General features: G+C 47.6%; 1 long non-coding RNA gene across 5 annotated transcripts in view; it reads right to left on the bottom strand.

Moving 5' to 3' along the window:
• The window catches only part of LOC105464808 (uncharacterized), a 37,852-nt gene extending 18,552 nt beyond the window's left edge, over positions 1–19,300 (bottom strand). For 2 of the 5 annotated variants that reach the window (XR_011624136.1, XR_011624138.1), the window contains exons 1-4: positions 18,925–19,300; positions 18,368–18,459; positions 16,610–17,756; positions 12,858–12,979 (exon numbers count right to left, since the gene is read on the bottom strand). This is a non-coding gene — a long non-coding RNA (uncharacterized lncRNA). Of the gene's footprint in view, positions 1–9,406; positions 9,701–10,287; positions 10,657–12,857; positions 12,980–16,609; positions 17,757–18,367; positions 18,460–18,924 lie in introns of those variants that run through there. The other 3 variants (XR_011624139.1, XR_011624135.1, XR_011624137.1) reach the window with 3 other exon arrangements.
• Positions 19,301–21,900: the final 2,600 nt, after the last annotated feature.

Below are 21,900 nucleotides of genomic sequence, written 5' to 3'. Positions count from 1 at the left end.
AGTCAACATCTAGGTCAATTTCAGAGATGTTTAAGTCTGCAACTCAGGGCTGTTATTAAGGACCCAATTTCCTTTCAACTTTCAATTCTGTCATTTTCATGTTCTTAGCAAGTTGGGGTTTATCATATGTGAACTGGACAACATCCAGCGGAAAGAAAAAAATCATTTTTTTCTCTTTTACATTTTTTTAAGGGTGAAGAAGGGTTTCCTGGAAATCCCTCCACAGGTTTCTACTCTACTCACCCTACACTGGCCAGAGCTGCATTACATGGTCATGTCTAAATCATGGTTTGGGTCAATGATGATTTTTCCCATTGAGCTGGGACCTACATCCCCCGAAGCACAGAGAACGTGAGAAGCTGAGCCAAGTCAAAGTCTTTTAGCAAGGATTGAAAGGAGGACCAGCTTTTGTGCAGGAATCAACAATGTCTGTGACTCTGTGTGATACCATTAAATACTACTGCAGGCTGAAACTGCCCAGAAATGTTGGCTTTAAATCGTTTTACATAATTGCATGGATGAGTGTGTGACGAGGCTTTGAAAAGCTGATGTGCATTAACAGGAGTTTTCATCAGGTGGATGTTAGAGGTTGGGGAGGGGTATTCCAGGCCCAAGGGACAGTATGTGCAAAGGTACAGAGACTTAAAATAGAAAAGCATACTCAAGGAAAATTTCAAGCACTATAAGTTAACATGCATGCCTGGGGTAAATAATTCAAGTGGAGAGCAGAGGTAGAAGTGGCCAGAGATGTAGGCAGGGCTAAATCCCAAAAGCCTTTGGGCACTCTTCTAAGCAATGGAGACTTCATCCTCTGGGCATAAGAGTGTCCTATAGGATGAGCATTTTAGAAAAATGACACTGGTAGTGATGTGGAAGAGAAGCATGCTGGAGGCTGGAAGATGAATGAGGTAGGTCAGAGGTAAGAGGATGAGGAATGCAGATAGAGGAACAGACAGATTTGAGGGCTATCTGGTAGGTGGAAGTGACAGAACTTGATGGTGGGTGAAACAGAATGACCTGGAGCTGTCTGACATGGGAAGCAGATTTTTTTTTTTTTTACAAAAGGAGAAGTGAGATTTTGTTTTAATCTATTTTTATTCTAATAAATTGGACTAAAAGCACTGGTTAGAGCCTGTGCTCCAGTAAAAGATTTCATCATGACTGGTAGAGTCGACCTTAACATCATCAGACTTGGCACAAAGTTCTAGAAAAAATTGTGAGGTTTAACTCTCAATGTCGCCAATGTCACCTTCCTGTTTTGTGCTACTCTCACCTTGAGGAGGCACCTCTACAATCAGCCAATTACTATTTTTTGAGCATTTACTCTGTTCCCACGTCTTACAGTGTGGCACTTAACATACGAAACGAAGGCTCTCCGGGTGGGAGTTGTGGTGGATCATCTACAAAGACGGTAGCCAAAAGTTCCTCCTGTCTCTGAATGCCCATACACTTCTCCCATCAAGAGGAGGAGCCTATTTTCCCTGCTGGGATTACAGCATTATGACTCACTGTGACCAACAGAATGCAGCAGCAATGACAGGTGAGAGTGCTAGAGCCTAGACCTTAAGAGGCACTGCAGCCTCCATGCTTGCTGTCTTGAAGTCCTGAGCTATTATATTAAGAAGTTCAATGGCCGGGCGCAGTGGCTCACTCCTGTAATCCCAGCACTTTGGGAGGCTGAGGTGGGCAGATCACTTGAGGTCAGGAGTTTGAGATCAGCCTGGCCAACATGGTGAAACCCCATCTCTACTAAAAATACAAAACTCAGCTGGGCACAGTGGCACATGCCTGTAATCCCAGCTACTAGGGAGGCTGAGGCAGGAGAATCACTTGAACCCAGGAGGTGGAGGCTGCAGTGAGCCAGGATCATGCCACTGTACTCCAGCCTGGGCAAAAGAGTGATACTTCATCTAAAAAAAAAAAAAAAGAAGAAGAAGAAGTTCGAGGACTCTGCCAAAGAGATCTCATGGAGAGAGACGATCAGCCAAGAAGAACAGACCCAAGCTGTTCCAGCCGTCCCGTCTGAGGTGCCAGCTATGTAGGTGAGGCTTTTTTGCATCACCCGGCCCCAGTCAAGCTTTCAGATGACTGTACTTCATCAGTGACCTCAGGTGAGACAGCAGAGGTACTACCTGGGTCTCAGCTGAGCTGGTGTCATATTGCAGAATTGTAGGCAAATAAATCATTATTATTTTAAGTAATTTAATGTTGGAGTGTTTTATTATAGAGTGATAAATACCTGGTAAAGAAAATTTAAGTGTGACAAAGTTTAAATTTTAGAAACTGAATGCAAACTTAGTTGCTTTTTTTCTAAATAAAATCAGAAAGAGGGCAAGACCTATGAGAAATGAACTAGTCCATCAGCCTACACGAATCTATTTAGTACCTACAGTATGCCAAACCTGAGACGGTTATTCTAAAACACGAAAAGCAGAAGGCATGGAGCTTGCAACTTAGTGAATGGAGGAGACCGTATTTTTACAAGAACACAGCACACACTATAATAACTGGCAACGGTGAAATCTAGGCATCGGGGCAGTTGAATGTGGTGTACCTTTTAGGCAGATGTGACACAGTGTTCCAGGTGGGTCATTGTTACCAGGCAAAAGGGCTTTCTGCCCGATGTGCTAGAAGTCAGTACTATGATGCTGAGTTTTTGAGAAAAGAAAAGATTTTACTGTGAGTCAACTAACAAGGAGACAGGAATCCAACTCCAATTTGTCTCCCTGTGCTGACTTCAAGGCAGCTATTTTATTAGAAAAAGCTTAAGGAGTGGTTTCTGGGATTAGCAGGTGATGGGTGGAAGGAAAGAGAAGGTCTGAAGGTCCTCAGGTGTGAGAGTTATCTCTTCCTTCGTCCTCATGGGTGGCACATACAAATTTGAGAGGAGTTTGTAAGAGACGTATGGTAGAAATTCTGGCTGTTAGGTCAGCTAGTTCATTCTGCACAGACTCAAGTTGGCTACGTTGGTTCCAACCAACTTCAGCCGGTTTTGTTATCTCACAAGTGGCGGGAGGCCAGGCACAGTGGTTCATGTCTGTAATCCCAGCACTTTGGGAGGTCGAGGTGGGTGGATCACTTGAGGTGAGGAGTTCAAGACCAGCCTGGCCAACATGGTGAAACCCCATCTCTACAAAAAAATACAAAAAGTTAGCTGGGCGTGGTGGAATGTGCCTGTAATCCCAGTTATTTGGGAGGCTGAGGCAGGATAATTGCTTGAACCTGGGAGGCAGAGGTTACAGTGAGCTGAGATTGAGCCATTGCACTCCAGCCTGGGTGACAGAGTGAGACTCTGTCTCAAAACAAAACAAAAAAAAGTGGAGGGAATTTCAGTGTTTCAGCACGTTTTTTTCTTATCTGCTATCCTGTAAGCTCAAAAATTTCTGTCAGTCACTGTTTTTTCTTTAACTCTATGGGAACAGATTTCAGGTAATCAGGGAAGTCTCTAATCTATTAGAAAGTTACAAAGGACAGGCCTCCTGGGGTCCATTTATTTAAACCACACAATAGTCAGGTCTGGACTCTGCCACCCTTTATAAATGGGACCAAGGTCGATTGGTCTCATTGGACCAGTTGAGATTTCTTTGATTCTGATAGAAGTGACTCAGAGACAGGACTCAGAAGGGCCTTAACATTTTTCTCTGGCAAGCTTCTTCTTCAGCACATCTAAGATTTAGGATTCCCAGAAACTGGTTTAAGCTTGAAGAAAGTAAGTCTGTAAGTGGGCCAGGCACGGTGGCTCATGCCTGTAATCCCAGCACCTTGGGAGGCCAAGGCAGGTAGATCACCTGAGGTCAGGAGTTTGAGATCAGCCTGGACAACATGGCAAAACCCCGTCTCTACTAAAAATACAAAAATTAGCCGGATGTAGTGGCGTGTGTACATGCCTGTAGTCTCAGCCACTAGGGAGGCTGATGCAGGAAAATCTCCTGAACCTGGGAGGCAGAGGTTACAGTGAGCCGAGATCGTGCCACTGCACTCCAGCCTGGGCAACAGAGTGATACCCTGTCTCAAAAAAAAAAAGAATAGAAAGAAAGAAAGTCCATAAGTAACCTGTAAACAGATTCACAGTTCCAGAAAGTGGGCCAGGGAGCATGAACAAATGTGTCTCATCAGACTGAGCCTCTGCCCCACTTCAAAGCTTCGCATACAGCTGCAGTGATCCAGGCAGCATGGAATCCATGTTGGGATTCACATGGATCAACGGAACAGAATACAAAAGCAAGAAATATACCTTTATGTTTCCAGACAATCTTGCCAAAGTAACTGGATGATGAAAGGGTAGCTTTTCAGCAAATGGTGCTGGGACAATTAGATATCCACATGCAACAACAAAAACAATGAAAAACTTATATTCTCACCTCATACGATACACAAAAAAATCCAAAATGGAGCATCAACTTAAATATAAAAGTTAAAACTACAAAACACCTAGATGAAAACATAGGAGGAAATCTTTGTGAAGTTTAGTTGGACAATGATTACTTAGAATGACACCAAAAATATCATCAAAAAAGTTTTGATAACTTGAACTTTATCAAAATTAATAATTTTGGTCTTCAAAAGACACTCTTAAGAAAATGAAAACACAAGCTACAGACTGGGGGGAGAATTCTGCAAATAATATATCTAATTAAAGGGTGTCTACCTAGAGTATATTAAGAACTCCTACAGCTTAATACAAGAAAACACCCAATTTTTTTGTTATAAAATTTGCAATGTGTAATTGTATATATTAATGGGGCATAAAACAATGTCATGATTTATGAATACAATGTGGACTAATTAAGTCAAGCTAATTAACATATCCATCACCTCAAATACTTACCATTTTTTGTAACGAGAACTTTTGAAATTGACTCTAAGCAAATTTTTTTTTTTTTTTTTTTTTGAGACGGAGTCTCGCTCTGTCGCCCAGGCTGGAGTGCAGTGGCGCGATCTCGGCTCACTGCAAGCTCCGCCTCCCGGGTTCACGCCATTCTCCTGCCTCAGCCTCCCGAGTAGCTGGGACTACAGGCGCCCACAACCGCGCCCGGCTAATTTTTTGTATTTTTAGTAGAGACGGGGTTTCACCATGGTCTCGATCTCCTGACCTTGTGATCCGCCCGCCTCGGCCACCCAAAGTGCTGGGATTACAGGCGTGAGCCACCGCGCCCGGCTGAGATGGAGTCTTATTCTATCACACAGGCTGGCATGCAATGGTGCAATCTCAGCTCACTGCAACCTCCACCTCCCAGGTTCAAGCAATTCTCCTGCCTCAGCCTCCCGAGTAGCTGGGATTACAGGCATGCACCAGCACGCCCAGCTAATGTTTTTTGTATTTTTATTAGAGATGGGGTTCCGCCATGTTGGACAGGCTAGTCTTGATGACCTCAAGTCATCCGCCTTCCTCGGTCTCCCAAAGTGCTGGGATTATAGGTGTGAGCCACTGCACCCAGCTGAGTCTTAGCAATTTTGAAATGTACACTACACTATAACTATCATTATTAACTATTAACACTATTATTAACTAATATTATTATTAACTATACTCGCCACGCTGTGCAACAGATCTCAAAAGAAACCCTTATTCCTCCTAAGATTTGATATCCTTTGACCATTGTTTCCCCATTCCCCTCATAATCCAATTTTTAAAGGGATGAAGTATTTCAATCACGTTTCACCAGAGAAGAAATGTGAATGGCTAATAAACCCACGAGAAACACGGCAAGCCCACTGGAATGGCTGTAATCTGAAAAGGAGAGCCACTACCAATGACCCATCCTCTAACACAGATGAGTCTCAGAAACATTAAGTTAGGGGAGAAAAGCCAGATAGAAAAGACTACATATTGTGTGATTCGATTTATATAAAATGTCCAGAAATGGCAAATCTGCAGAATCAGAAAGATTCACAAATGCCTGGGACTAGGGTAGAAGAAAGGACTGCAAGTGAGCACAAGAGCAATCTCTGGAGTGACAAAAACATCCTAAAACCGGGTCGCAGCGAGAGCTCCACAACTCTATAAATTTGATTTTAAAAAATCACTGAATTGTACACTTGTACAGACAGTCCTTGGCTTACAATGGTTCACTCGACGATTTTTTTGACTTGAGGATGGCTCAGAGGCAATACACATTCAGTAGAAATCATATTTTGCATACCCATACAACACTTCTGTTTTTCAGTTTGGGCACAGTATTCAATAAGTTACAGGAGATATTCAACACTTTATAATAAAATGGGCTATGTGTTGAATGGTTTTGCCCAACGATAGGTTAATGTCAGTGTTCCGAGCGTGTTGAAGGTAGGCTGGGCTGAGCTGCGATGTTCGGGAGGTTCGGTATATTGAACACATTTTCAGCTTAACAGTATTTCCAACTTACAATGGGTCTATCAGGATATAATCCCATTATAAACTGAGGATGGTCCATAGTGAGTGGATTTTTATGGTGAGTTATACTTCAATAAAGCTGCTTTTTAAAAACAGGAAAAGTGAATGATGAGGAAAAGCTTGTGAGCCATGAGCGCATGACTAATGAGTCAGCTCCTGTGAACAGTGCACTGTGAAGCGTCAAGCTAGGTATGAATCACAGCAATGATGACGGTGCAGGGTGTGGTGTCTGCAGAAAATAAGACAAGGAATGGTCTAATTTAATGTGACCTTGACAGCTGAAGGAATTTGGGTTTGATACAAAGGACATAAAAAGCTTTCAAAAAGTTTTAATGGTTGTTAAATTCTACAAAGTTTAAAAAGCCAGTGCCTATTCTGGAAAAGAGAAAGCTATGAAGACAGAAAAAAAGATCAGTGGTTGCCAGGGATCAAGGGGAGGGCGGGATGAATAGGCAGAGCACCAGGGATTTTTCTGGCAGTGAGACTCTCTGCAAGATGCTACGCATCATACGTGTGTCCAAACTTATAGATGTCTAACAAGAGTGAACTCCTACATAAACTCTGAACTCTGGGTGTGAACAGTGTATCAATGCAGGGTCACCTGACTGTAACAGATGTGCCACTGTCCTGGGGGCTGTCTGTAGTGAGGGAGGCTGTGCATGTGTGGGAACAGGCAGTGTATGGGAACTTTCTATGCCTGCCACTCGATTTTGTTGTGAACCTAAAACAGCCCTAAAAAAAAAAGGGGGGGGTTATTTAAAAATAAAATATAGGTGGAATAAATACCTAAATCTCAATGTTGTCATCCCGTTCCTGAATGGTAGTCACCAGAATTACATGAGGTCATTGTCGTGTTCTCACCTGCACAAGCAGGCAGTCTTTGTGGTTATTATCTGGGATTAGTCTTCATTAGACTTCCTCACTTACTGCACACAACATCGACCTAGTCCATAGGTGCACAGGGAAATCTCAAGCCTGTAGACTGTCTTGAGAACTCAAGAAGTGTCTAGGCCTACAAGTAGCCCTCCATTAAAACATCTCCCCATATCCCTGCCCAGAATCCCCCCGTGCCCCCAGATCAGACCCTTGGTTCTCACAGATAGCGAGCTGGACGGGCCAAAGCCAGAAAAATACAGCCATTATGGAGCCGTGGTATTGAGACAGCTATCAACAAGGAAAAGTTAAATGACTCTATTTACCTTGCTTGCTTGTTTGTGAAATTACTGTGTGAAAATGTGCATTCTTGAGAACAGAATTTATGTTTTGCTTTCCCAGCGTTTTTATAAAATCTCCACTGCATGCAGGTCAGCAGGCCTGTGGGGAGGTTTGCATCACAGAGCCCCACGGGGTCACCCCAGGCCCATTTCTCACCTGCCTTTGTGAAGGGCTACTCCAGGTGTCCAGCACAGAGAACGCTTACGACAGGGCTGGCCTGGGGCAAAGGAAGAAGCACTTAGGAAGCCCTGTCCTTAGGGTCAGTGGCTGTGCCACACCCGCCAGCCGAGGGGCCCATCAGGAGGGCAGACAGTGCAGGGATTCCAAGCCGTCTCCCGTCTGGCTGCTGGTTCATGGTTAATCTTCCACTGCAGGCATGGATTTTAATGAAAGGAAAAGCTAAGTTTGTTGTGAGCTAGCCAAAGCACGTTGATGAGCGGCATTCGGTGCTGGAGTTGGCTGTGTGCCTGTGGCCTGGGCTTGTTGAGGAGATTGTGTGCGTGTTCTGGGAGGGCAGGAGAGAGAGGACAAGGGGCCCAGCACTGAGAAGGGGCCAGGGACTGTGAGGACCTCCCCATGCCGGTGTTCTGAGATGATGGCAGGCACTCAGGGGCAGCTGAATGATATGTCTGAGGAGGCCAGGTCTTGAGCACTGTCTCTCAGCCCTTGGAGAGGTGACCACACTTTGGCAGCAACAGAATTCATGTCCATTGAGGGTAAGACCTCAAGTGGTGACCAGAATGGTCTCCCTGGTGCTTTGGGACTCTGTAAGATCCAGTCCCCTTTGCCAAATACTTGGCATACCAGTTAGGATGGTTACCCAAAGAAAAACCTAAAACGTAACATAACAAGTGTGGGTGAAGATGTGGGTATTGGAACCCTTGTGCAGTGCCAGTGAGAATGTGAAATGGTGCCACCACTGTGGAAAACGGTATGGCAGTTCCTGAAAAAGTTAAACTTAGAATGACCATACAACCCAGCAATTCTTCTCCAGACAAATGCACAGAAGGATGGAAAGCAAGAACTCGAACAGATATTGGCACACCCATGTCCGTAGCAGCATATTCAAGAGATGATGGACAAACGAGTGTGATTAATCCCTACCAAGGAATGTTACTCCACTGTAAAAAGAAAGGGAATTCTGACACATGCTGCGTGAATGAACTGGATGGCCTGTGCTCAGTGAAATAAGCCGGTCACAGACGGACAAATACCGTGTGGTTCCACTTAGACGAGGTACCTAAAGTAGTCAAAGTCATAGCAAGTAGAATGGGTATTGCCAGGGGCCAGGGAAGCAGAGAGTGGGGAGTTAGTGTTAGATGGGTACAGAGTCTCAGTTTGAGAAGATGAAATCGTTCTGGAGATGGATGGTGGTGGTGGCTGCACAGCATTAGGGATGTACACTTAAAAGCGGTGAAAATGGTAAACTTAATGTGATAGATATTTTACCACAATGTAAGAAATAAAAAATATAAAATTGAAAACACCTTGCTCACAGCCCCATTGACTGAGTTGGATTTCTCACCAGCTCAGCAGGGGAAGGGCTGAGTCAGCTTTAATTTGATTTGAAAGGAAGAGGGAAGAAGAGCAGCCTTTCCTATCTGAGTTTGCATGGTCAGGTTCACACCTGTTACAAAGCCAAGGCCCCAGTAGCCATGCCGGACCCTGCACCCTGAGATGGTTTGGATTCGGGTCCCCGCCCAGATCTCCTGTCGAATTGTAATCCTTGGTGTTGGGGGAGGGGCCCGACGGGAGATGACTGGATCCTGGGAGCAGACTTCCCCTTTACTGTTCTCGTGACCCTGAGTTCTCACCAGATCTGGTTGTTTAAAAGTGTGGGCTGGGCATGGTGGCTCATGCCTGTAATCCCAGCACTTTGGGAGGCCGAGGCAGGCAGATCACCTGAGGTCAGGAGTTCGAGACCAGCCTGGCCAAATAGTAAAACCCCATCTTCACTAAAAATACAAAAATTAGCCAGGCGTGGTGGCACTCACCTGTAATCCCAGCTACTCAGGAGGCTGAGGCATGAGAATCACTTGAATCTGGGAGGTGGAGGTTGCAGTGAACCGAGATCGCACCACTGTACTCCAGCCTGGGCGACAGAGCCAGACTCTGTCTTGGGGGGAAAGAAAAGTGTGTGGCACATCCCCCTTCACTCTCTTCCTACTGCTCCAGCCACGTGGGACATGCTGGCTCCCTGTTCACCTTCTGCCACAATTGAAAGTTTCCTGCGGCCTCCCTAGCCATGCTTGCTGCAGAGCCTACAGAACCAGGAGCCAATTAAACCTCTTTCTTTATAAATTACCCAGTCTTGCGTAGTTCTTTTTTTTTTTTTTTTTTGAGGCGGAGTCTCGGCTCAAAATCTCGGCTCCCGGGTTCCCGCCATTCTCCTGCCCCAGCCTCCCGAGTAGCTGGGACTACAGGCGCCCGCCACCTCGCCCGGCTAGTTTTTTGTATTTTTTTTAGTAGAGACGGGGTTTCACCATGTTAGCCAGGATGGTCTCGATCTCCTGACCTCGTGATCCGCCCGTCTCGGCCTCCCAAAGTGCTGGGATTACAGGCTTGAGCCACCGCGCCCGGCCTTGCGTAGTTCTTTACAGCAATGAGAGAACGGACTAATACACACCTTCTTCAGCACTCCCTCGCCCCATGCCTGAGCCCCTCTCATCCTCACTCCCCAGGGTTGGGGCTGGGTGGGAGGCAGGCAGGGAGCGAGGATGTCTTTTTCATTCATTACATTAGAATAACTTCTTTTGGAAATTGAAAGCTTAATGATTGGTTTTCTAGGTCACCTCAAAATGTCCCCAAGCCATCGCTGGAACTGCCCAATGAAGTCATTCTTCCTCACAAAGTGGATTCTGTTGCTAGGGCTGCCATAACAAAACGCCACGGCCTGGTTGGCTTAAACAGAATTTCATTTCCCCACAGTCCTGGGGGTTGGAAGCCCAAGGCCCAGGTGTGGGCAGGGCTGGTTTCTCCTGAGGCCTCTCCCCTTCGCCTGCAGACGGCTTCCTCTCCCTCTGTCCTCCCAGGGCCGTTCCTTTGTGTCTGTGCCCTCATCTGCTCTTCTAATAAAGACACCAATCACACTGGGTTAGGGCCCACCCTAACGACCTCATCTAACCTTATTTATTACCTCCTTAAAGGCGCTATCTTCAAATTCAGCCATTCGGAGGTACTGCGGATTGAAACTTCAAGATAGGAATTTGGAGTGAGGACACAGTTCATTCCATACACAAAGACGGGAGTGGTTTCATCCGGAACCTTGAAAGTCTGTCCCTCTACAGAAACCCAGATCTTACTGTGTCACGTCCCACACCAGCTAGGTCTCTCTCAGCTCTTTCTCAAGCCTCCTGAACTTGCTCCCGAGTTCGGGCATGCAGGGAAGCTTGCAAAGCGTGTCTGGCTGAATATTCTCATTGCTTGATGGACTTCATCGCAATAGAGGGACCTCTTCCAAGCTGATGGCTTATTCAAAGCAAAACTCTAGTTTTCCCATTGAAATTTTTAAGGTCGGGTGTAAGGTTGATCTTATCAAAAGGCTTTGTCAGCACACAGTCTCTGGATTTACATAGGGGCCTCTGGAGAAAGCCACATGGTATCAAGACAAGGCTGGACTGTAGCCTCTCTTTTGGTAACCAGATTGACATACAATACCCTTCTCAGTCTTGTTTTCCAACTTAAATTATATATTCCCCAAGTCCCTGGCTGAATAAATAAATTGAATCGGGGGTGGGGTGTCCAACTTGAATAACACGGTTCTGGTCTGTGAAACTCTAGATGGCTTTGTCTGGGACCTAGACCCATTGTTCTTGCTTGACAATAATGGTTTGATTCTCACATTAAATGTATTAGTTTGATAAAGGGCCAAGAAGTGCACACTCAAGAATCTGAATGACCCCTTTCCTTACCAAGGCCCTGGCATGGCCAGCTATCTGCAGGAGATGGAAAAGGGCCCAGCTTCTATTTTTGTGGTCTCCCCAAGGAGCAAACTTTTTATTTCTACTTTGATGTAGAAATAAAAAGGTATTTCTATACCAGCAATCCTTTCGCATGAGCATTTGGCATGAACATTTTGTATCTGCCCAGGAATTTCCAAACTCTGATGCCATTATGGGTCTGGGAGAGCACGACTGAGGCAAGTGAGCCAGGAGCACAGGCAGGAGCAGCAGGCCCTGCCGCCTCCCGCACCCTCTCCACCCACACCGTTTAGAGTCCACTGCATCAGCCCAGAGGATAAACCATTTTGCAGCAAAGCCTCATCACTGATAGAACCAGCTCCGCAGACACCCTCATTCCCAGAGACGCACTCGACAGGGCAGAGCCTGAAGCAGAGTTTCCAGGAAGACAAGGCGGCTGACTTTCCCAGGAACTGCAGACGGAGGTCCTGCTCATGTGTTTCTGCGAATTAAGGTGGGGCCTTGGGGAAGGAGCAGAAGAGCTCCCCAAGCTGCCTGGTCCGAGGGCGCAGGTTGAGTAAGGGCCTTGTGCATGAGCTCCATGGATCTCAAAAATGCACACTCACCGTGCCCTCACTGGGCCCGTCTTAGCCTTCCCCAGCTTGGGGCAGAAAGGGGCAGAGGGTGGCACAGTGCAGGGCAGCTGGCAAAGACTGGACAGGGAACTGCAAACCCTGCCCCCGCAGGGCCTTCCAGCCAAGTCTCAGTTTCTTTTACGCTCCTCTCTTCCTTAGGATTAGCCTCAGCCCTCACCCACAGGCCGACCAAGGCTAATCCTCGGCCATTTCTAGCTGAGGATCCTGGGCAATATTCACTATACGGTGCTTTACTTTATCTGCAAAATGGGGCTCATTGCCCCTTCCTTGGGTTGTTGGGTGGGTTGTATGAGTGATCAAAGAGCCCAGGGCATGGGATTATTATGACTGTACTTTCTGGGACTGCAGGGTTGCCCTTCACACCATCAGCTCATCAGAGAAGAACCAAAGCCTGGCTGTCCCCAGATGGCCACTGGAGCCAGGCCAGCATGTGGGCCCTCCCTGGTGGTCACACCTCACCATCCAGCACCCAGGGGCTTCTTGTCTCTTCCCACTAACAGAAAGACATGCTGTGCGGCCACTGGCCTCTGTCTGAGACAGGAGACACCAAATGGGAGGGTTTGGGCAAAGAGAGAGGGAACTTGGCCCCCTTCCCACACCGTGCTCCTATCCTCTGGAATGCGGGGAGGGAGGCTACAGTTCTGCATGTGGCACCCCTAAAACTAAACGCTCCTTATTTTATGCACATGCAGCCAAAGCTAACAGGACACTCACCCACCGAGGACCAGCCTCTCCACTCTATCCACGAAGGCCAGGTTTCCCAAAGTCATGCTCAGGGGACCCTGCGGAAAAAGTTCCATCTTGAATTGGCTCTAATCTCCCAGGCTGTGAGTTCACTGAGGAGAGAGATTAATTTATTAATTAATATATTAATTTTTTTAGAGATGGGTCCTCACTCTGTTGCCCAGGCTAGAGTGCATTGGCTATTCACAGACGATCATGACGCGATCATAGGGGACCACGTCCTCAAACTCCTGGGCTCAAGCAATCCTCCCTCCACGGCCTCCCAAGCAGCTGAGACTGCAGGCACACGCTGCCGCACCCAGCTCCGGACTATTAATTTTTATATTTTTTATATCCATAGAGTCAGGCAGCATCTGATGCATAGTAACCAGGCAATAAATGTTGAATCAATAAATGTGAATGACCATACCCGTCCGTAGACACATGCATCAATATCAATCTCAGCTTCTTATTTTCCTAAGCAATGCTGACAGCCTTGACAGCTTTCGACAAACTGATTAACATCAAAGCCTTGATTTTCCCATCCATAAAGTGGGGCTAAAATATGCCTAAATCTATGGATTGACTTCAGAATTCAGTCTCCCTCAAAATTTCAAACTAAGGGTCTCACCCATTCATGCATCACAAAGTCAATTTAGTGAACTGCGACCAACATTTTTTTAAAATGAGGTAGAAAATAAAAGGGCCTAGCAGAAAATACGAGTGGAAATATCAGAGTCGATCGTGGGGAGGGAAGTGAAGTAGGTCGCTATTTTGTGAAGCTTTTGCTTTGGTTGCGTATATGGGTATGTGCTGGGTTGGAAATGTAAACTGCAGTTTAAAAAAAAAAGGCTTGAAAGTCACAGCCCCCTAGTAGAGTGTCCACGGCCAGATCTGAGGATGGGACACAGTGCCGGGCCTCGCTCTGTGGAGCCCGGCTACACCCTGGGTTGGCAGAAGCGTTTCTCCCAGATCTGTGGAGTGGCTGCTGTGTTGCAGCCCTTCTGGGATGTGTTTACTTTTTCACGGAGCAAAGGTTCCACCTAGAAAATAAGCCCTGAGTGAAAAGTCCAGACTCACGCAAGTCTGACATTTATTATTTGAAGGTAAAGAAACCACAATTAGGACTAACTTGGTCTCTTCTCAGGGGATGCATAAACACATCCCCCAGAACCTTTTTTAAAACATTGCAGGCAGGGCCTGTAGTTCCCGTGTGAACATCTTGGATCCAAAGGCTTATCTTTGAAGGAGAAAAGTTGAGGCTTGGAATTACGGAATCCTGAGCTCTTAGAGTAAGAAAGGTCCTTTGGGCCGGGCGCAGTGGCTCACGCCGGTAATCCCAGCACTTTGGGAGGCCGAGGCAGGCGGATCACGAGGTCCGGAGATCGAGACCGTCCTGGCTAACACGGTGAAACCCCGTCTCTACTAAAATACAAAACATTAGCTGGGCGCGGTGGCGGCGCCTGTGGTCCCAGCTACTCAGGAGGCTGAGGCAGGAGAATGGCGTGAACCCGGGAGGCGCAGCTTGCAGTGAGCCGAGATCGCGCCACTGCACTCCAGCCTGGGCGAGAGCGAGACTCCGTCTCAAAAAAAAAAAAAAGAACAAAGAAAATAAAAGAAAGGTCCTTTAGAGTCACTGACCAGCCCCATGCACAAGTCCCCTTTGCCAGGTCACTCCCTGAGCTAGGGATTTCCTCTTCCTGCCAGTACAAAACCCTGCTTCTGTCACTTTCAATTACTGATCCTAAAAGCCAAAGAGAAAAGAACTCTTCCCATATAAAGTCCCTCAATGGATTTATCCTAAAAAGTTATTGACTTATTTTTTCTTTTTTGAGACAAGGTGTTGCTGTCGCCCAGGCTGGAGTGCAGTGGAGTTTTCATGTCCTGACTCACTGCAGCCTGGGACTCGAGAGCTTAAGTGATCCTCCCTCCTCAGCCTCCTGAGTAGCCGAGACTACAGGTGCATGTCACCGTGCCCGGCTAATTTGTTTTTCCTTTGCAGAGATCTGGTCTCACTCTGTTGCCCAGGCTGGTCTGGAACTCCTGGGCTCAAGCCATTCTCCTTGCCTCAGCCCCCCAAGGTGCAGGGATGACAGGGTCACACCATGCCCACTGAGTTAACACTTTTTGATATAGCTAAGTGATTGAAAAGCCTCTGAGCTCAACCCCACTTGAATCGTCTTCAGAGACTTGATCATAATTCAAGTTCTTCTTTGGCCTGGTGCATTTTTACCATTGGCTGTGATTTTACATAAAACAAAATGAGTCACAAAGTGGAGACAGCTATTAGATTGGCAGTCCCCAACCTTTTTGGCACCAGGGACCAGTTTCATAGCAGACGATTTTTCCACAGATGGTGGGGTAGGGGGTGGTTTTGGGATAGAACCGTTCCACCGCAGATGATCAGGCATTTCTTAGATTCTCATAAGGAGTGTGCAGTCTCTGCTCCTCACACACGCAGTTCACAGTAGGGTTCGTGCTCCTGGGAGAATCTAATGCCACCGCTGATGTGACAGGAGGAGAAGCTCAGGCGGGACTGGTCGATCACCTGTCGCTCACCTTCTGCTGTGTGGCTCGATTCCCAACAGGCCACAGACTGGTACTGGTCCATGACCTGGAGGTTAGGGACCCTTGTATGACATGTAAGGAAATCAAATACCCATAAAAAGAACCTGACCCGTGCCACCCGCATCCAGTGTCAGTCTCCCTTATGAAGACTTGAACTCCTGAGGTCTAAGCAGAGAAGGGCTTCAACAAGAGAGTGTCTCCAGGTGGACAGAGGAGCTGTTGACATGGCCCCAGGCTACGTGTGTCCTCCTTCCCCACGGGGGCTCCATGCTGACTTCCGCTGTGGGAACTTCCTCTTGTCTCCACGCCCGTGTTGCTGCTCCATCAGAGCCCCCTTAGGCATGCTCAGCACACTTTATCTGCGGATGCCCTAAGCACTCGGGAGCATACTGAAATTTGCAGCAAGAAGGTGACCCGCACTGTGCAAGAATCAAAAAGGAAATAGACTGGAGGCATTGCTTTTGACACCATGGAGTCTTAGACGTCTCAGTCCTGCCTGGGCCCCGGCTCTCGTTCTCTCCAACATGATGCCATCTGCTCAAGCCCTGCTGGAATCCTGTGTTAGAAGAGCACTTCACTTTACAGCCTTAAAGCTTCTATCTGGGCTTCCGGGTTTCCATCCTGGCCCGAACTACTTCTCCTCCGTAACTCACTAGCTGGGTCTACCCTGCAACAAACCTCAGCTCCCTCTCCTGCCAGCCAACAGGACCTGGATCTTATCACACGGAGTCCCCCTGGATGACCCAGCACTGTGATCCAGTAGCCTCATTGCTCCATTTCCCACCCCACTCTCACCCTCCACCCCCGACAGAAGGTGAAAGAGTGCCTTCTCCAGACTCAAGGAGCTCACACCCGAGTTCCTGTGCCCACTCTGATGGGCCCATTAGGCATTCGCTATTTTTCTAAGGAGAGCTAAATAAGTAAACACCACAGTGAATAGTCACATCCTCCCTTACTCAGAGACCAAACTCCCAGGCACTCAGGTGTCCCTAGAGACCTGCTCCAGCATCTCCATGTCCCTACCCCCACCAACCTAACAGTCGTTCATTCATTCACCACTGCCACTTGCTCTGGGACTCTCATCTGTCCCCTGTGCTGTGCCCCATGGCTCCAGACATTCTGATGGTGGTGATGAGAATGGTTGTCACCGTTCTCACACGGGAAGCCCCACCTACCTCCAAAAGCATATCGGGCCCAGGCACATGAGCCACCAGATCCAGAGAGAAGGAGAGAGCAGAAGCTGCCCCAAATCCAGCTCTAGTCGTTCAACCACAAATGCAGAGTAAAATGCATCCCTCCTTCTCAGACCTTCTCAGACCCCACACCCTTGACTTCCCAGGAGAGATCTGATACGCTTAGAAACCATTTGAATAAGACTTTCTGGTGTACATCCAATCCTAGAATCTTAGCGCTGGAAACATCTCTGAGATCCTTTGACTTCTCTTATCGTTTTTACAGGGTAGAAGCTAAAGCCTAAAGGATTTGCCCAAAGCCAGTCAACTTGTTACTGAAATGACAGGGGCTAGTACACACCAAATGCCATGCCCTGCATGATCTCCCCAGGGTGCCACATAGGGCGGTTGGACAGTAAGGTCTTTGCCCTTCTTCCTACTGAGAGGTGGGGACAATCCCCTGCACCCTTTAAAGCGGAGTGGGCTCATGGCTCCTCTGACTAGTAGAGTATGGTGCTGGAAATGATGCTGCATCCTACTGTGAGGTCATCAATAGCCATACAGTTGCTCCTTGGAACCCTCACTCTTAGATCCCTGAGCCACCATATAAGAAGTCCAGCTACCCTGAGGCTGTGGACTGCGGCTGCACTCCAGTCTGTAAGCCCAGCTGTGATCGGGTGTCTCACGTTCTACACCCCACCCTCAGCATCAGATATGTGAGTCTCAGACCACCCAGGCTGGCCAGTCTCTGCCCACTGAATACCACCAAGTGATGCCAGGCAATTCCACGCAGAGGAGAACTGCCTGGATGAGCCCTGCCTGAAATCCAGACCCACAGAGTCATGAACTATATACATAAAAGACTGTTATTTTAAGCCACTAGGTTGTGGAATAATTTGTTGCGCAGCAGTGAAAAGCTAGAACACTGCCTGACCTCTTATACTAGCTTGCTAGGACTGTCATAACAAAATATTGCAGACAGGATGGTTACACAGAATTTTATTTCTCACCACTCTGGGGCTGGAGGTCCAAGATTTCGGTGTCTGTGGGATTGGTTTCTCCTGAGGTTTCTCTCTGGCTTGTAAGTGGTGTCTTCTCCCTGTGTCCTCACATCCCCTCCCCATGTGTGTCTGTATCCTCATCTCCTCTTCTGACAATGACAACAGTTGGGTGGGATTAGGACCCACTCTAAAGATTACATTTTTACTCCTTTACTCCTGTAAAGACCCTGTCTCCAAACAGAGTTACATTCTGAGGTACCGGGGCTTCAAACCTCAACATACAAACTGTGGGGGACATAATTCAAACCATCCTACCTCCCTAAAGGGAGACTGACCTGTCAGTAACTCACATTCCCCAAGTACCGAGTTCTCACTGCTTGGGCAGGAACACCGACTCACTGCATGTTCTTACCTAGACACTGGATAATCGTATGTACTAAACTGAAATTGAAATACCGTACAGGGACAAGAATGCAAGTTAGGATGATCAACTCACTGCATGTTCTTGCCTAGACACTGGATAATCGTATGTACTAAACTGAAATTGAAATACTGCACAGGAACAAGAATGCAAGTTATGATGATGTGAACTCTTCTCTCATGCACAATGGAAATACCAGTGCCCACCTCCCATGATCATGAGAATAAGAAAAGCGCCAGGGGTGTGATGACAACCGGCCAAGGAGGCTGGAGTCCTAGGTCATGCCTGTGCATGTCCCCCCGGGGCCCATTCTTCAGAGTGCTGGGGGAAGGGCCAAACCTGCCAGAGATTTTCAGGCACCAACACAGATGGCTCTCCTGTGAGCCTGGCTCCCGCGGTCAGGCTGTTAGGTGAGGCACGAGTCCCACCTGCTGAAAAGAGGGACAAATAGGACGCTCAGTGTTCCATTAAGGATCTCGCATTTCACTCAGCTCTGCAAGCTCCTGTCATGAACGATGTGTGTGACGCTGGGCCAGCCGGGCACGGTCAGGGTGGGCAGCAGGTGAGCACACCGACTTTCCCCTCTGCAGAGCCCAGAGCCAGGCCCCAGCCCCGCCAGCCTGACAGCAAAGTGCTCTTGGCAAGCAGAGGCCATGTCTGGTTTATGTAGAGCAAGAAAACCACTGGCAAGCGGCTCTCTTGGCCAGGGCTGTGGGACACGGCCCAGGCCTGGATTGCAGGGGTGTCTGGTACAAGCCAGCGGGGGGCTCTGCGGCATCCTGCAGGGAGAGTGCCTGTCCGTGGAGGCGAAGCTCAGTTTGCAGCCACAGAGCTGAATCCTTTATCTGGGATAGCTCTTTTTCCTCTGTCAGGCCACCTCCCAGCATCCTCCTTACCACGTGGTTGTTTTCAATATCCAAGCTTCCCCAGGTGCCCCCTTCGCGTCTGCACTTCAAGTTCTCCTGTGTCTGCATTGTGCTACCAAATTCTTCACAAAGGGAACTCACAGGCTCTCCCCTCAGCTCCATCTGCTAGGCCCTGGCCTCAGATCCTGCTGGTCCAAGCTGGGTGCCTGTGAGATTGTGCCTTACTCACTGTTCCTGCCTCTGAAACCTTCTTATGTGAGATGGGCTGCTCTTCCCGAGGCCGGCAGCCCTGCAGCAATTTGATAGGCACAGGACAAGCATCCTTGGGTGTGACTGGGGGAGTCTGGGTCACAATGCGTGCTTTATCATTGGAGAGAGTCAGAGACCCAGGCCAATGGACAAATGCACTTAACCCCTCAAAACTGCTGTCTTTACTGCATGAGGTTATTTTCCTCCACCAGAGACTCTATCTCAGTAGCAGAAAGTCATTCATGAACAAAGACCCGGGACCAAGCCGACTCATATTACTAGCGGGAAACAGCCGCGCCAGCAGCTCACGCCTGCGTCCTCCTCTCCCGCTGTCTCACTGGACCCTGCAGTTAGTTACCTGGGACCTCAGCAGAGCAGAGCAGAGCCTCATCTTACAGAGGTCAAGTGTCCCGCTGCTGCAGGGCCTTCCACCCGGGTGGGACGTGGCCAGGTGAGGAGAGGGAGGGATGTGGGCACATAGCCCACTACTCTTTCCCAGACATCGGCCATCTGGGGCCAGTGGGTCACACGAGCCTCTCAGCCCACAACACAGCAGCCATGTCTCATGCTGCCTCACCAGGCGAGTCCGCCCACCCCAGATGCTCCCTCCAGCCCAAAGCGTTCACAGCACCAACATGACTCAGCTTCAGCGGGAGGCAGGGATTCGGGGCAAACACAGGGATGTGTTCATGGCATGACCCAAGCCACCTGTCCATCACCTGTGCCCACTGTCCGTTTATCAACAGCTCCATATTCACCCATTCATTGCCTACCTACAAAACATAGCTGGCCTACTTCTTTTGCCAGTTGGCAGTGCTCAGCTTTGTCAGTAGAGGGCACTAGAGAAACATTATAGGAGGAAGGGGCTTTCCATCCTGGTTCCAGGGGGCCCTCTTGCCAGGCTCCTGCAGCCGGCAATCCCCAGTGGCCAGGAGCTCCCTTCCAGACCCCCACCTTGGGTTCAGGCCTTTGGCAAGATGCCTCCTGGTGAACAGCTTTCACCTGGTACTAGAGGGGAGATTTCTAGCAAGTTCTGAAAGGCAGATTTCCAGAAAGTCCTCCCACACAGTACCAGAGCAGCTTCTCTGCCATTCAGGGAGCCATGACCATGTCTGATGAGGTCTTTCTAACTAGGTCTGGATCTCAGGTTGGGAAATAGGAGCCCTTTCTTGGGAAGTGTATCTCAGCCCATGGGGGACTGGCCACTCCTTATATATGTTATTTCTTTAATCTTGAGGCTACTTCTAACTAGCCAATCCTTCAGGACTCCAGTCCCCTGTTATGTTCATAATTCTTTTTGTTGTTGTTGTTGTTTTCTGTTTTGAGATGGAGTCTCGCTTTGTTACCCAGACTGGAGTGCAGTGGCACGATCTTGGCTCACTGAAGCCTCCACCTCCCGGGTTCCAGTGATTCTCCTGCCTCAGCCTCCCACTGGGATTACAGGCACACATCACCTTGCCTGGCTAATTTTTGTTTGTTTGTTTGTTTGTTTGTTTTGTATTTTTAGTAGAGACGGGGTTTCACCATGTTGGCCAGGCTGGTCTCAAACTCCTGACCTCTGGTGATCTACCTGCCTCGGCCTCCCAAAGTGCTGGGATTACAGGCATGAGCCACCATGCCCAACTAATTCTTTATATTAAACTTTCCCTGTTCAAATTTCCCTGTTGGGCCCTGGCTGATGCACTAAGTGACTCGCTTTTTCCCTCTGAAAAGCAGTGTGGGTTTCCTAGATTCCAAGAAGGGAGACCAAGTCTTTGACAGAGGCAGAAATCATGCCACACTAGGGATAACTGGCTGGAATCGAGGGCAGCTGGAGGCCATTCTAGCAGATGTGAGCCACTGCCTTCAAGTTCCAGGGAAGCTGGCTTTGGAAACAGACTTGGCCTTGTTCTGTTGGATTCAGAAGTCAGATAGAGAGAGAGCCAGGAGGCCAAAGCTATGGGGGAGGGGCCAGATTCCAACTCCACATACGTGAGGCCCTTCTCATCATTCTAGCTGTTTGAGCATGAAACACATGGCTTCAGCCAGGCCTGAGTCTGCTCCAGCACACATGCCTGAGGAGAGAGGTACAGGCTGGACAATTGCCTTCAGAGGATGATATGGAGGGTTTGGGGTACGATGAAGAGGATTTCTAAGAATCAATTATGCTGAGAAATTTTAACAAATAAAATAAGGCAGAGCATTACAATGATAAAACAGTAAGAAAATGCTAAATAGTAACAGTAGACATATCTAACCTAATATCTTGGTCTCCATGTCATTCTAATAATGACATGTATTTGGCCAATGGATTAATAAAGTTGTTATTAAAAGTTTCTCTCCAGTTTTTGCTATCTTGGTATAATATATCTAGCAGGATAAAAATAATCTATCAATAATCACATGGTTATTATGCTGGTGCTCAAAATATACTGAACTGTATGAATGAAATAATATTTTCAACTAAGGTAAGTATAGTATTGCCAGAATTTATATATTATATAGATCTACAATTTAATTTTCAATTTGTTCATAAAATCTCATTTGCTGTTTTTTATCTTAGGAACCCAAGGGCTGTTTAACTTAGACATTTATGATGTACTAAAGTTATTGTAAGGCTATTTAAATAGTTAAGCATTAAGTGCACATGAATTTACAGTTCTATAAATGTCCTCTTGAACTATGTAAGATACAGCACTCCTAGAAACCCAGCTGAGAAACCCAAACCCAGTTTCACACTGCCAAATAATTCATTTTCAATCAGGAAGCAATGTTTCT

This window comes from Macaca nemestrina, chromosome 5 (assembly GCF_043159975.1).
Source record: "Macaca nemestrina isolate mMacNem1 chromosome 5, mMacNem.hap1, whole genome shotgun sequence".
NCBI lineage: Eukaryota > Metazoa > Chordata > Mammalia > Primates > Cercopithecidae > Macaca > Macaca nemestrina.
The sequence above is the reverse complement of the archived record's forward strand: the minus strand, read 5'-3'. Positions and strand labels throughout refer to the sequence as shown.